Source organism: Haplochromis burtoni, unplaced genomic scaffold, assembly GCF_018398535.1.
Source record: "Haplochromis burtoni strain Fernald_Lab_line unplaced genomic scaffold, NCSU_Asbu1 Contig_527, whole genome shotgun sequence".
NCBI classification, from domain to species: Eukaryota; Metazoa; Chordata; class Actinopteri; order Cichliformes; family Cichlidae; genus Haplochromis; species Haplochromis burtoni.
Genome location: NW_024582888.1, coordinates 305,455 through 315,850, shown reverse-complemented (window position 1 = coordinate 315,850; position 10,396 = coordinate 305,455). Strand labels below are relative to the sequence as shown.

The 10,396-nt window shown below is 39.8% G+C and overlaps 1 long non-coding RNA gene across 1 annotated transcript; it reads left to right on the top strand.

Annotated features, from left to right (window-relative positions):
• The first annotated feature begins 7,855 nt into the window (after positions 1-7,855).
• On the top strand, positions 7,856-9,603 carry LOC102312406. The gene is made up of 4 exons (XR_006052994.1): positions 7,856-7,876; positions 9,054-9,177; positions 9,268-9,397; positions 9,487-9,603. It is a non-coding gene; the product is annotated as an uncharacterized LOC102312406 (long non-coding RNA).
• The last annotated feature ends 793 nt before the right edge of the window (positions 9,604-10,396 follow it).

The window sequence follows — 10,396 nt, the reverse complement described above, 5'->3', positions numbered from 1 at the left end:
CCTCTCTTTCTTTCATTCTTTCTCCCTGTCCTATCCCCCAGTCATGTCTGTCCCGTTTGTAGCAACTGTAAATAAAATAAATTCATAATTATAATAAAGGTCAATCAAATGGACCAATATAGCAAGGCCATGATGATCCACTTGGTAAAATAAATCCGCTTGGCATCTTTCTTCGCCTTAAGACAACAATTCTGATGGCTAAAGATCCAAACGGGACACAAAAAAAAAAAAGAAAAAAAAAAGAAGTAGAAACAGATGAGGGAGGGGAGAGAATGAGAGAAGAAGCAGCAGCTGTGCAGCATAAAAACACAGAATAACTCCAGCTTTGTGTCTTTTTTCATTGTTGCTGAACTACAGGACAAACTGTGTTCCTTTTCAGCTCAATACAAAACGCGTGATATTTTCTCTGAATATTTACTGAATACAAGACGATTCCATTTTTTACGGGACGGTTGGCAACTCTGCTAACTAACCTTATGAATAAAATAAAGTTCACTATCAGTAACATCATAGCACCCACCCAGCTGTATAGAAACTTTGTCATGCTAGCTAGTACGCAGTAGTTATTGTAATTGACTGTAAAAAGTCAGCAAAACGAAAATAAACTCCACCTAAACTTGGTTTATATCTGACCCAGATAGACTGCAGGTCATAATTTCTTACCTGAAGTTCAGTTCACCTGACACTCGGACCGGTGGCCGCCTCGGGTCTCTCCTCTTGAGGCAGGAGGAGGAGAGACCCGCTTTCCCTCATCCACCCGCTGGCCTCTGTGGAAGCTCCGCCATAGCCACCACCAAGCAACTGAGTTAGTTTTACACATCGGCTAGCATCTGGCCAATCCACCACCTTTCATTGTTCATACCGTTACAAAAAACCCCAAACAAACAAACAAACAAAAATCATCGGCCCATAAAAACGAAAAATCACAATCGGCCCACCAGGCAAATGCCCGGTATGCCCGATGGCCAGTCCAGCTATGTAATGACGGTAAGAAGCTGCAACAACGGGAGCCAGAGGCAGACAGAGAAAGGCCAAGGAGACGCAGGCCGTTTGCAAACTGAAGCTTTGGAAAGTAAGATTGTTTGTCCAAAAACATGTATTTGGAGTGCTGCATCGTGTTTTGATCCAATCTACACTCAACAAAAATATAAACGCAACACCTTTGTTACTGCTCCCATTCCCCATGGGATGGACGTAGAGACCTAAAATTCATTCCAGATACACAATATAACCATCCCCCCCAAACAGTGGTCACAAATCAGTCCAAATGTGTGGTAGTGGGCACATCTGCTATATTGAGATAATCCATCCCACCTCACAGGTGTGCCACATCAGGATGCTGATCTGACATCATGAGTAGTGCACAGGTGTACCTCAGACTGCCCACAACAAAAGGCCACCCTGGAATGTGCAGTTTTGTCTCACAGCAAAATGCCACAGATGCCACAAGCAATGAGGGAGCGTGCAATTGGCATGCTGACAGCAGGAATGTCAACCAGATCTGTCGCCCGTGCATTGAAGGTTCATTTCTCAACCATAAGCCATCTCCACAGGCGTTTCAGAGAATATGGCAGCACATCCAACCGGCCTCACAACCGCAGACCTCGCGTAACCACACCAGCCCAGGACCTCCACATCCAGCAGGTTCACCTCCAAGATCGTCTGAGACCAGCCACCCAGACAGCTGGTGGAACAATTGGTTTGCACAACCAAACAATTTCTGCACAAACTGTCAGAAACCGTCTCAGGGACGCTCAACTGCATGCCCGTCGTCCTCATCGGGGTCTTGACCTGACTCCAGCTCGTCGCCGTAACAGACTTGTGTGGGCAAATGCTCACATTCGACGGCGTCTGACACGTTGGAGAGGTGTGCGCTTCACGGATGAATCATGGTTCACATTGTTCAGGGCAGATGGCAGCTGAGAATGTCCCAGTTCTTGCATGGCCAGCATACTCACCGGACATGTCACCCATTGAGCATGTTCAGGATGTGCTTGACAGGCGTATACGACAGCGTGTACCAGTTCCCACGAATATCCAACAACCTCGCACAGCCATTGAAGTGGAGTGGACCAACATTCCACAGGCCACAATTGACAATCTGATAGACTCCATGCGACGATGTGTTGCACTGCATGAGGCAAATGGTGGTCACACCAGATACTGACCGGTTCTGGGTCCCCAGACCCCCAATAGCGCAAAAAACTGCACATTCCAGGGTGGCCTTTTGTTGTGGGCAGTCTGAGGTACACCTGTGCACTACTCATGATGTCAGATCAGCAGCCTGATGTGGCACACCTGTGAGGTGGGATGGATTATCTCAATATAGCAGATGTGCCCACTACCACACATTTGGACTGATTTGTGACCACTGTTTGGGAGGGATGGTTATATTGTGTATCTGGAATGAATTTTAGGTCTCTACGTCCATCCCATGGGGAATGGGAGCAGTAACAAAGGTGTTGCGTTTATATTTTTGTTGAGTGTATAAAGAATGAGCCAAATCCAAATGTGTGTGTAGAACTGCAAATAGAAATTTGTAGTTTATCCAGTCAAATGCTTTTTCAGAAAACTGTGCTTTCTCATGGAACAATAATCAACAATAATAATACAAATTTATTAATCAACCTTTATTATTGGCTGAGTGTCTAAAGTCAAAGCTAGTTTGGTAGGTTCGATTGCCTTTTTAATCCCCTAATAAAAGAAAACATAATTTAAGAACTAGATTTTGTTTTTCTTTGGGTTTTGGATCAGGTTAACCATGCATCCATCAATCCCACCTTTCTCGACAATACAATATATACAATATAGTGTAAAATGGAGTCAGTGGAGTGTATAGAGACCTGCTCTAGTACAGTTAAAAGTGGCGATTGATCTAATTAACATCCTTAACTAGGTAGCTAAGACAAGAAATTGGGTTTCAAGCTGATTTCCATTAGCTCATCCATGCAGATGAATGAATTTATCCTGACTAAGAAATCACTTTGATTTTGAATGTTAACCTGCTGAACCCCCAATGTTCCCCATTGCAAAAATGACCTCTGACAAGAAAGCCCAATATATGTTTTTCAATAACTAAGAAATTTAAACTTGATGGTGCCAAAGTGTCCTAGTGTCCAAATTTAAAAACACTTAGCTATATCTCTAATAAAACCTCTGTGACTTTGCTCTGTTTTACTTCAGCAACGTTGATCTTTCCACAGATAATCTCCATATGTTGGATCAACATATGGAGGTTTTCTTCAGTTTTTGTCTACTGCAGCATATTTTGAAAGGAGTTATATGTTATAAAAGACAAAACAAAATTTAGGCCAGGAAAATATCCTTCATATTTTTCTGTGTTCCATCCTCAGGTACTTTGAATCAATGGCTTGTGCAGCTCCATCTGTAAAACATGGTTGAATCTCAGACATGGTTTGCTGCTGCATTGCTACCAGTGGTAGGTATACAACAGTGGTAGGTATTCGGGATACCTTTCTGTTTAATGTACTTCTCTGTTTCTGGTTGGACTTGTACCATGTATTTTTCAATAAATTGCTGCATCTAGGTGTCAATTTTGGCAGTAGGTGGTTACCGGGTAGCCACTGAACAGCCTAGCACATTTCTGTCATTTGAGAGTGACAGTTTAGGTCTTCTTCCAGGCCTTGAAAAAGTGGAGACACATCTAAATCATTTGTAATTAATTACAATAGTTTAAAATAATGTGCTTTGAATCAGTAGTTGTTAAGAAATGGCTCTAAGAGACCTTGCCAATTTGTATAAATCCAAGCATCTCCTTCACCGAATTCCTTGGCTTGGTACATTGTTCCTAGTATTGGTCTATCCAGTGAGTACCAATGAAAAAAAACCTTTTTATGCTGGCATAGAGAAACTACCAATGATCATTAACATGAAGTTAAAAGGCTTTGGTCTTGTCAAATATAAATCCATCATAGAACTTTCAGTATCATTTAGTGAAAGATGTAAGTGAGTATACATATATATTTGATCTGTATGTATGTACTGTATGTACTGTGCTGTATGTATACTTTTGAACCTGTGTGGATTAGAGAAAATCCAAAATACAACAACTTTATACAGTACTATATATTTAAATTGATTTGCGGTTTTGGAGTTGTAATGTTTTGGCTAAACAACTATTCCTGCGCGTGTCTTGCCCTGGCCTATATAAACCTTATAAATCCTGCTCACGCCTCCTACTGGTTTTTGCATCTCTACAGCAGCTTGCAGAGTGTAAACTGTAATTATCACCTCACAGTCCAGAAATACCCACAAAATGCCTGCGGCGTGTAACATCGTTGGCTTAAAAGGGCTTTTGCAGACGAGTGTGTGTGAACACATCTGAGATTTGCTAAGAGGATCAAAAATACAAATACCATTATTATAGACACCTTTGGTGAAGAAATGTATAATAGCATTTTTCTGTGAAAGTAATATAACTTGGGAAATCGTTTTACCTGTTACTGCAACGTCTTATCAAATGTAAACTTTCAATTGATATATTCTGTGATTGTTTTAGAGAATGCAACTGTTTTATTTGATACATATTTTTCGGTAAGTTTGAGATAGTTGTGTTTATTTGAAGTGAGTTTGTATAAGGTTCTGATCCCCAGTCAGCATGTTGCCTACAGTAGATGGCAGTACACATGCCCCCATATATAGAGAGGAACACCAGCCTGCACGGAAACACTGTGGACACTATAAACAACATTATGGATCTTTACACATCGAAAAGAAGCAAAAAACAACACTTTCACCTCTGTAATTACTGTTCGATCTTTCTGACAAAGAGATAAAGTTAATACTTCATCAGAACTCGATAGCAAAACAGTAATTTGATCTTGCCAAACATGCTAGTTGTTTTTAAATTAACAATCATATTGGACCTGAAGTTTTAAATCTTGATATTAAATATCATTTATAAAAACGTGGATATTTTTTTAGTTGCCTGACCTCTCTAGTTTATGTCATTATAATCAATTAGCTCAGCGGAAACTATCTGTGTTCTTACACACACACACACACACACACACACACACACACACACACACACACACACACACACACACACATTATCATGACATTCACATCTGTGATGAGTGTATGGAAACTGGTTATTACATTTTCAGATCAGGAGTATTTATTACTAATCAGAAAGAAAAGAAATAAAATGCTTATTACTGTACCTTTATTTTAATTACATCCATTGAATATATGTGGCTGTTTTAGGAGATTGGACCTTTTCGTCATTGTCCACGCTGAGTGTCATGTTGTGGAGTATTTTTCCATCACTGCCCCTGAGTCCAGATTCCCTCCTGACCTGACCTGCAGAGCATGAGCATCAAACATCCGCCAGCATTTAAAGACCAGCTCAAGCTCACACTCCACTACTACTCTACTACCTCACACTGGTAAATCAACATCCATGTTATTGGATTATTGTTTTGTTCTTTCTTGTGTTAACGTTACTCACCTTACTCTTGTCACTACCCAACTCTGTCTCCGCGTTTCATGCTGGACACTTACCTGCCTGCCCTGGCAACAATCCTCCAGTCTCTGGGAAGGAGAAAAAGCTAGAGGTCTTGACTTCTCACTCCTTCGCTTAGTCTGATGCTCTGTACGTCCCCTGTTCAGTGATCTCCGTCTCTCCAACTAAGCAAATCTGCTTCCCTCATACTCCTAAAAGTACTCACCTTGACGTTCCTGTTCATATCCAGCAGATTAATCTACCTTTTCCTCTCTTGCATTGAACTTATCCTTTCCAAAAACCTGTGGATTAAGATTCTGGAGTGAAATAAAACCTGTGTTCTGAATAAATAGCTGTCCATTGTGTCTGCATTTAGGTCCAAAACTGGCCTTCATGGCCCTTTACACTTTTTTTCATTACTTTAACAAGTAAATATGATATTCGAGTAAACAACTAAGAAATCATATGTTGTAGATACTTTCAAATTAATTTTGCATGCCGCTTAACCGTCATGTAGGGAACCTATACTAAAAAATACATTTTTAGTACAATAGTTCCTTGTTTTCTACTTGTTTTTTAAGGCAATTGGTGTGTATGCTATTTCTTGATAAGGTTAACTAATTAGAATTTAAAGTATTATTAACACAATATTTCATCATTATTATTAACACTGGAAGTCCCAGGCTTTTCTAACCCTTTGTCAGCCAAGTGGAAGCTAAATTGGCCAGTTGTATCTGAACATTTCAGCAAAAGGGAGGGGAAAAAAGACAGCCGCTGCACCAGTCAATTTTTAGACTCTCTGAACTGATGATGAAACTGAATGTACCAATTTAATCATCTTCCAGCAAGTGAGTTTTCATGCTTTGCTCCATTTATTGACAGCGGAATATTACAAAGCATCTCTCAGCTCAATAAACCACCACAATGACACCTGCAAAATTGCTGTGGAGTTGAATCACTATCCTTTTGAAACTATGTAAACAAAACTAAACCTAATATAACTCCCAAAGAATAAGGTTTGTTGTGAGGACATTGGATTAAATTGAACAAGTACACTGTATATTTGTTAGTTATCTCATTTCAAAAATATCTGACAGGTTATTACATGAACTTAATAAGCTTGCAGTGAATTGTTTCAAACATTCTAGTTTTAAAATTATATAACCATCTTCAGTTAGAATTAACTATATCATCTATATGTATGTGTGCATACATAACAGAATGCCAGAGCCATTGAATGAAGAGACAGCTCAGACTTGTAAACCTGCAAAACAACTGGCAAGATGGAACAGTTATTGGAATTACAGCAGTCTCCCATGTTAAAATCCAATATTTCCAATGATCCTAAAGAGAAAAAAAATGATTTCACACACAAATCAAAGCAACTTCAAAGCACAGAAAATAATCTAGAGGAGATGCAAAAAAGAAGAAACCAAAACACATTCAAAGAAACCGCAAAAGAGATGCTTAATAAACCTAAATAATCAAAAACAAACAAAAAAATACTCTGAAGCTCACAATGACTTGAAAGCACCAGATAATCAAGCTGAAGCAAAATGGCTATAATTAACATTTAGTGTAATCTGTTTTTCATCTGGCCTGTGATAGATTAGTGACTTGGCTAGGCACAATCCTGAACCGAATAGGTGCTTAAGGAATGAATGGAGGGTTACTCGTCATGATTTGAGGATCATCCTCTTATAACGGATGGCTGCCATGTCCTTGTCAATGGACAACAAGATTTAGCTGAAACATAAACTGAAGCGCAAAGTATTCTGCCTTTAGTTCCAGTTCTGTGGACTAATTTATTAAGGCCAACCTATTTCTTACATAGTGTTGTAGTTCCTGGGGATATGGGGAAATAACAGTAAAAGTGTCTGGGAGCAAACATAAGCAGGGAGCTAGAACCACGAGCAAAACAAAGGGTTTTTATTCTAAATTAAAATCAAAGAGAGAGGTGCCAATATCACCAAGAATTAAAAGAATCAATACAAAACTTAGAAGGTGTTCACAAAAATTAGGTAAGCTAAAACCTGAGGAGCATGCATGAGAAGTTCATTTTTAACATGGCTTCAAATTTATTTTTATTTTATTCTTTTATTTTAAAAATTGAACAGATTTCCTGTGTCTCACTTTGGGATCATCTCATCTCATCTACCTTTTAGCGATGTAGCTTTTAGAGGCTCTTCTGCGACACTTCTGAAATGTGCAGACAAAAGCAACCATTGTTTTGAGGGTCCACGATCAGCTGCATCACATCATAACATGACATAGCTGTGCTGGAGGTAAGAGTAAGGATGGAAAGAAAGCCATAACTCACACGCACAGTGGACTCTGTCACTTCACCATCTCATTTGCTCTGTCATAATTACTACTTCCAATAAGAGGATGCAGCCAAGTGTAACTATGGTAACTTTAATATTTTAAAACTACTATGACCATCAGAGATTTGATATTTGCAATACTATTATTGTAGTATTACCACAATTATCAAGTTAGTAGCTTTTACATCTGAGCTGTGAATGATTGCGAACGGATCCTAACAAGCTGTCCCTGTTCAAGCACTTGGACCACACACTGATGTGATGAAAAAAGGCATTAAGGGGTTAAGAGTGTACAGTAAAAAGATCATTAGTAATTATTCAAACCATTGTGAAGCTTCAGTTCAGTTGGTGAGGTGGGCACAATAGGGGTCAAGGGCCACTTTAGAGTAATAGATTGGGTACTGATATTTCTGCTACTGATATTCCTTCCATGGTGTAAGCACACATGCATAGATGAAGAAAATTACATTAACTATTCAATATTCATATTCTCCCTATTCACCTTTCAACCCTTTCCCCTTTTCCTGTCTTTTTCATCCTCTCTCTCCAAGTCTATTTCACCTCTCCCTGTCTTTACTCAGCAGTGGTGGGATGAGGTTCTGTGCCCCTACATGCCATTTTGATGTAGTGTGAAATAACTGCTGGTCAGGCTTAGTTGCCATTGCTGGTGAATACCAGCTGGGGATGTGGGATTAGGGGAGCTCAAGGTCATCTGGGAGGATCATATCAGAAACGTGCTTTTATTGTTGATCCGGTAATGAGGGAAGGGACCTGGATTACAGAGCTGAATGAAAGATCCTTGCCCCTCCACTGTTGACAGCTTAGTCACTCTGACTTCATCCTCTAGATGTTATTTATCCTCATTCATCAATCCTCAAACTTTAACAAACAACAAAGTGCTGTCTCTCTAAAACCACACGCATAATCTGAGTCTGCATGCACAGACTAAATCTGTCTGATCGAGGCAGAGATTACAGTTTCAAGTGGCTGTTAACTTTATAGGACTGTATAGAATAGTCAAATGACCCCTGGTGGCAAATTTACAGCTAAATTAGAAATAATTTGAAAATACTTCTAAAGGTTTAGAATTGATGATAGAAGTCTTTACCCTCTCACAGACCTGATCCAAAAATTAGATGTTTTGAGATTTGCTTTTGTGCTGAAATTAAGGTGAGACTGATATACCTCATCTTAATTTTAGTTATTAGGAGCTGGTGTGTTGTGTCTGGTGTTATTGGGTTTGTTTTCCTTTTTCGGCACAGGTGTGTGGCGCGGTGCTTTGCGGGATCCCTGGCAAACCTGCGGTGCATCAGATGTCATCAGAGGGAGCGTTTTTCAAAAGCTATGCGATGGACGTCTGGTGTCAGAGTATTGCTTCCACAAGTGGTAACGTGTTTTTGTATAGACTCTCGAGATTTATACTACATCTGCTAAGTATTCAGGATTTGTCTCCTTGCCTGTTTTCCTTCCCACTAGCTTGTCCCACTGCCCGCTCGCCTGCCTTGGACTCTGGAGATTGTGTTCCTTGGTCTGAACGGAGATCTGCCTCGCCTCTACCTGTGGCTCTAGAAGGCCTCCGCCCATGTCTGTATTTCAGTTATATCAAGTAAGCTCTCCAACTCTCCCGGTCCGCATCCGTTTTGCTCTAAGTTTTTATGAGTCACCCCCTAACTCTGTTTTGTCCTTCCCCCTTAGATCGCCCCAGTACGCTACCCATCCTCCCTGCACGCCCCAGCTCTGTGCTTTCGTTTCTCCCCGTCATCTTACATTTACCCTGCCACTGTAAATAGCCCTCACCCTTGTAAATACCCCTGCCACTGTAATTAAACAGCATACACTGCAACTTCCTCTGTGTGTTTCTGCTGCATGAGTCCACCCCTTTAGAGTCACCTAACAATAGTAAATTTTGGAGTGTATAGCAAAGGTAACAAAATTCAGCCAACTCTTAATCCCTACTTTTTTTTGTTGTCTTTAGAATAGCCACTTCAGAATAATATGTGCTGGCTATCTAATCTACTATATACATGATACATAGATGTGGTACATCTGTCTAAGCAAAAATAGTTAGTAAGCATGCAACCAATAAGACTAAGTTTCACAATAAGCAATTTTAGGCTCATGACTGCCGCAGTCAAAATCATACAATAAAATCAAATATATAACTGGGGGCTATACAATCCACTGGATGAAATAAAAGTTACTTTACATTTACACAATAATTAAATAATACATACAAAAATAACAAGCCAAATGAGCACCCTGAGGTGTTTATGTAGTTAGTTGCTGAGTGATGAGACAGCACGTAGCAGGGTGTAATCAGTGACAGCAATCAATACCTGGCTGTATTTTCTTTGATAAAAAGAAAAATTTGATACAAAACATCAACACTGCCATTTTTAACAAAGACAAGGGCAACCTCTAACAACTGAGTTGTCTAACCTCTCACAACAAAGGATATAAATTTAACATTTGCTAATTAGAAGTAGACCATGAGACTGGAGTATGCAGAGAGAGAATACCAGAAAGGAAAGAGCTTTGCTTCTTTAGTGTTCTTCATTCTCTTATGATCCTGCCCAATTAGGTTTCTGCTCTAGCTGTGTGTATG